Genomic DNA, 6,548 nt, shown 5'->3' on the forward strand with positions numbered 1-6,548 from the left:
GACAAACTTGGAGGGAAGGGATTCCTGACATGCTCTAAAAAAATCCTCATTTCTCTTTAACCTCTTGGCAAATTGAATGGAGTTTTCTGTAAAATGTTGGTAATACGTTTCAGTTTCATAACCTGAAATAATGCATTTGGCTTGATTCACTATTTTTAAGTTATCGCTGCGGAAAGTCGGATTGTATTTGGGAGGGGGCATGTGACGTTTCTACCACTGGATGATTTTTTTCTACCTTACTCTTTAGCTTTCAAAAAAAATATAATCATACGTGGCATTTATTAAGACAAATGAATAAGCATAAAGGAAAACAGCAGAGTAGTTTTTATGAAAGTGTCATATTGCATTAAGCATTACATGAAGACTTGCATTCGTGGTTTGTCACTGAGTATGACAGTTCTGCAGGACATGTTTCTATCAGTTCAGGTCAGTTTAATTCAACATATTTTCATATTTCCATTTTTCTCAAAGAAATAACAAATTCATTGACATTGATACAACAGGTAAGAATTAAAAATGTATACAAGTTTTTTGATTGCAGCAAATAAAGAACACTCTCAACACATATATTAATGGTCACATTGTGGCACAAATCCTCATAGGTAAGATGTCTCTGAGAAAGTAACAGAAATATCATGGTAGGGCCTATAATGAACGCCAGCTTGTATAAGCCGTATACGACTGTGCAGGTCTCAAATTTCATAAATGTGGAATTTTTACGGAGAACAGTTATGAATGTCTTAACGTACTATACTTATTTATTCCAATAGTAAAATGAATGTTAACGAATGAGGAAATATACCACATGTTGCTTCGACCTATCTGTTGAATGAATTCAGTGATAAAAAGATACTATGGCATGACGTTACTCATGCAGCGAACAGCGCTTATAAAACAAGGTAATATACAAAAGGTGGTTTATAGTATCGTTGAATGATAAGTATAATGTTACAGTAATACTATATAAAGATCACGCGATACGTATACAGAGCGGCAAAGATCATCGTAATCTGGTAGACACTTAACAGATATATGGATAACTCCAATTACTAATCAATTTAATAGGAATGTCCAGCAACAAAATTCAGTTTACCATAAATTTTGCAAAACAAGTGGATGTCATGAGTAACCTGCATTTGCGCGTTTCATTATCACCCGTTTACGCAGGATTATCTTGACACGTATCCATACACGTAGGCATACTTTTCTCTCAATCATCAGCTCAGACTCATGGGGGGGGGGTACCCTTGGCTGAATAATGTCACATGTGGAAAATTATTCAGCACAATGCATTATGAGTCTTTTTTTTTTAATATTTCAATGGGCATACTCTTGGCATTTTTTCGAAATACAAAAATCCATATCAAAAGGACATCCACAAGTTGTCTCCCATCCAGCCCCCCCCCCCCCATTAAAAAAAAGGGGAGGTAAATCCTTACACCTGCCCTTTTCTGCTGAGCTTATGTTGAGAACCCCTAAGCCTTCACAAAATGACGGACGAAGCACCGAGGTTACAGCAGATGCATGCATGCATATATAGCAGGCGCTTGTATTCTGGGAGCCAAATTAAGACCTATAACCTTGTTTGACGGTCCGCTCAATGTTTTGTTTGTTTGTTTACCTCGTTTCAAGAACCCTGAATCCAAATATAAAGATGCAGCTTTTGCATCCTTGAGGATTTTAAGATTAATGTATTCATGATGGCCGCAAATATGGCTGCCGAAATTTGTCGTTCCTATATATTTCTGTATAAATTAAAATTGAAAAAGAAAAACACGATTCTAACCTATTTTGAGGGTGCTGAATCTGGAAAACCCTTGTAACTGATGGAACTCTTGCATCTTCGATGATTTTTAAATGACGACCAAAAACTTTAATGCTTATTATTTCCTTAAAAGGTGATAAATTGATAATATTTGATGATTTGACCCTATATCGAGAGTGCTGAATCCGAGTCTGGATGAGGCAATATTTGCATCCTTGACGGTACTTGTGGGTTTTGAGATTTTTAAGGTAACCGCCAAGTCTGATATCTGAAATTCCAATCTACATGATACCAACAGTGAATAAAAAATTACGAATGAATTGATGGTTTTGCTATGGTAGTTTCGAGGAGATTTGGGGTTGATGATGCAATGCTTTCATCCTTTAGGGTTTTAAGATATTTATATAATATTGACTGGCCTCGAGGGAGATACCAGAAAATATTGCCCAAACTGAAAGAATATTGCCCGAGTGGAAGACGAGGGCAATATTCTTTCAGTGAGGGCAATATTTATCTGGTATCTCCCTCAAGGCCAGTCAATATCATAATTATTACCTATCTCCTAGGTAAATTAAGAAAATATGTGAATAAGGCTATACACTATGATATAGATCAAGCCACATTTGACTACCTGTAGATCATCAACATGTCGAATGATTGAAAAATTGTTCATCAATGTATATCTTTCAACTCCAACTTCAAAGATACATCTGTAGTTGTAACAGGCGAACTTCAAACATCTGAACGCTTTTACACTGTATTTTTACTTCTGTTTAAATTTGGAGAGTTGTAAAACTGATGGTCAATGTGCAACTATTGAACACAAATGGACTAGTCGTTTGACGCGTAGTGCTGCTGTAAGTAGTCGACCTTGTATGAGTTGATTTATCAGCGTTCTTCTGCGGTGTGTGTAACCGACACCCAGCGACGTCCTGGAATGTTTACCTCGTATAGGTAATGATTATATAATATTGACTGGCCCTGAGGGAGGTACCAGAAAATATTGCCCAAACTGAAAGCATATTGCCCGAGTCGAAGACGAGGGCAATATGTTTTCAGTGCGGGCAATATTTATCTGGTACCTCCCGAAGGAAAGGCCAGTCAATATCATAATTATTACCTATCCCTTAGATAAATTAAGAAAATATGTGAATACGGCTATACACTGATACAGATCAAGCCACATTTGACTACCTGTAGACCATCAACATGTTGAATAATTGCAAAATTGTTCATCAATGTATATCATTCAACTCCAACTTCAAAGATACATATGAAGTTGTAACAGGCAAACTTCAAACTTCTGAACGCTCTTACACTTTACTTTTACTTCTCTGTTTAAAGTTGGAGAGTTGTAAAACTGATGGTCACTGTGCAATTACTGAGCACAAATGGACTAGTCATTGCCTAGTGCTGCTGTAAGTGGTCGACCTTGTATGAGCTGATTTATCAGGGTTCTTCTGCGGTGCGTGTAACTGACACCCTGGACGTCGTGGAAAGTTTTCTTTTCGTGGTCGATCGGAATGTTTACGTTTAAAGCAGGGAGGTGGGGAGAGAGATTCTACTCTCTCTCTCTTCCAACTTCCCCAAACCGGAAGACTGCGCTGTTTGCACACATTGTTTTGTGTACGGTGCGGTGTGTGTAACTGACACGCAGCGACGTGGCGAAAAGCATATTGACTACTGACCTCTAACCCTGCAAAATAACAACTCCTGACCTTTAACCCTGCAAAATAACAACTGGAATTGCCTCGCAAAACTCCCTCGTATAGGTAATGATCAAGATTATTACCTATACGAGGTAGTTTTGCGAGTCAATTGCATTTGTTATTTTGCAGGGTTAAAGGTCAGCAGTCAATATTCGTTTCGCCACGTTGCTGCGTGTCGGTTACACACACAGTACCATACACAAAACAATGTGTGCAAACAGTGCAATCTTCCGGTTTTCGCCATTCACTTTACACAGGGAGGTGGAAGACAAAGAGTGTTTCCAATTTCTCTCCCCACCTCCATGCTTTAAATGTAAACATTCCGATCGACCACGAAAGGAAAACATTCCAGGACGTCGCTGGGTTTCGGTTACACGCACCGCAGAAGAACACTGATAAATCAACTCATACAAGGTCGACCACTTACAGCAGCACTTAGCGTCAAACAATCTCTAGTCCATTTGTGCTCAATAATTGCACAGTGACCATCAGTTTTACGACTCTCCAAATTTAAACAGAAGTAGAAATAAAGTGTAAAAGCGTTCAGATGTTTGAAGTTCGCCTGTTACAACTGCATATGTATCTTTGAAGTTGGAGTTGAATGATATACATTGATGAACGAATTTTCAGTTATTCGACATGCTGATGATCTACAGGTAGTCAAAATAATGTGGCTTGATCTATATCATAGTGTATAGCCGTATTCACATATTTTATTAATTTACCTAGGGGATAGGTAATAATTATGATATTGACTGGCCTTGAGGGAGATACCAGATAAATATTTCCCGCACCGAAAGAATATTGCCCTCGTCTTTGACTCGGGCAATGTTCTTTCAGTTTGGGCAATATTTTCTAGTATCTCCCTCGAGGCCAGTCAATATTATATAATTATTTGTAATGAGGTCGTTTTGATCGCTGTCTTGAGTATCTCAAACCCTATAAGGATGCAATAGCTGCATCAACCAGATTCGGATTAAAACCCCTCGTAATTGGTTTTTATAGGGTAAAACCACGACCTAAAACAAAAAACAAAAAAAACACCCTTGACGGAAGGTAAAACATTAATCAAGTCTCTGCCGCCGGCATCCAGCTCTTTGGCGTCGGCATGTTTTGGATGACAGGTCTTCACATCGAAAGAGCGCACACACACTTTCACTTAGCCACCTGGGTCTCATTTTATTATATGTATATATGTATATATATATATATTTATATATATATATATCTCGATAATCACGATTCAATTTTTGCAACAATAGCAACTCCTTGTATAGTGCAAGCAGTCACGAAGCATGATTATTGTATTATCGTGAAACTTCTTATCGTAGCGAGATTTAGTCCTATTATAGCAATTTTTTTTTTTAATGAAAGCAAGATAATATCCTTTCGGGCCTTTCGGGAATATATAAGGCATTTTAACAAAAAGAAATAAACAAACATTCCAATAAGCCTTATACACATTTTTTCAGTTTTATGACGTCCTTATATATCCCATAATTTTCGAGGCTGCTCTCCTTTTAAATGAAATAACATGAAAAAAAAGAAGACATGACTTAATTTATTAGTTCTCTTCATATTAACCAACGCGAGTTGACACAATACGTGCTGACGGCTTACCATCTTTGACGTGCAAAATGATAATATTCTCAAATATGAAGCATTGGTATACGTGGCCATTGTGGAACGTGACTGGAGAAATCTGGACGAGAGACGAGGTTTGGTCCGGTTTGGTTTGGTTTATTTCTGCATTTTCTTTCTCCAAATACAATAACAAAATATGAAAACGTGTTACAGAGTATACAAAAAAGGAGAGCATAACATATACAAATCGATACAAAAAAAATGTCATTTTCGTAACAACATCAGTCTGTAATGACATATGAATCAAAATAATATATTAAGGCATACTGTATTTATGAGCAAAGGAGAAATCAATACAGGGGACCGGCATCACAAGCAGAGCTTCACATAGATGAGACTCTATCTATAAAAATATTCTGTAATACGAATATAATACAACATCAACAAATATACTTATTTGCTAAAGAAAGAAAAAAAACAACGGAAAAGAAAAACAGTGACTTTCCGCTTAAAAAAAAAAGCACGCAGCACCATTGACTACTGGTACAGGAGTGTAGGTGTGTGCGAGTGAAAGTGCTTAGAATGTTCTTCGATTCTTCATTGTACGTTCACTCTGTATATAATATAAACGATGTATAATCACAGCTCAGTATAATAGCATAATTTGTGGAAAGCCAGTTAAGGGGGTATCTCACCGGGCTTGAAACTACAGTAGTTCGCGATTAGTTCGCGACTCCAGATTTTGCTAGTTGCAGAGACGTCTACGCAACGTCTCCGAGACGTCTCCTGAAAATTACAGAGTCTCCGAGGAGTCGCAAGAAATCTAAACATGTTCGATTTTTTGCGAAGTCTCCGCGACGTCTCCGAGACGTCTCCATCAGTTGCGGAGACGTCGCGGAGACTAATTATATCCGCGACTGCTGAGACGTCTCCGCGATGTCTCCGCGATTTCTCAGAGACGTCTCAGAGACGTCGCAGAGACCTGCTGGAGACCAGAAAAACTGGTGAGAGGTCGCGGAGAAGTCTCCGCGACGTCTCCGCGACGTCTCCGCGACTCTATTTGAAGTTGGTTGACCTACTTTAAAAACCACGTGACCTATCTGCGAGCTGACATCCTGCTTAGATCAAGTCAGGTGATTCTGCAACGGCTCCATCATATTTGAAATTTTTTGACACATGCCATAATCGTAGAGACGTCTGCTTGGTGAGACCGCAAGCCATTTTCATGTTGGAGACGTCTCCGCGACTGCTGCAACTGATAAATTGTTAAAATGTTAAACAACACTGTGCCAGCATTAGGAATGATGGGAAGGATGACGTAACTGTTAATGACAAACTACTTGCAGTCTCAAACTTTTGTTGCTTTTTTTGCACGTCATCTCTATGATATAGCCTACTCATTTTAGCGTCTCTATCTCACCAACGGAGACGTCTCCGCGACATATGAAATTCTACATTTTGGGGGAAACATTTCTTGACCAGTCCCTGTA

Source organism: Diadema antillarum, unplaced genomic scaffold (assembly GCF_040938485.1).
Source record: "Diadema antillarum isolate AM-2024a unplaced genomic scaffold, OU_Dant_1.0 seq00000375_RagTag, whole genome shotgun sequence".
Lineage (NCBI taxonomy): Eukaryota > Metazoa > Echinodermata > Echinoidea > Diadematoida > Diadematidae > Diadema > Diadema antillarum.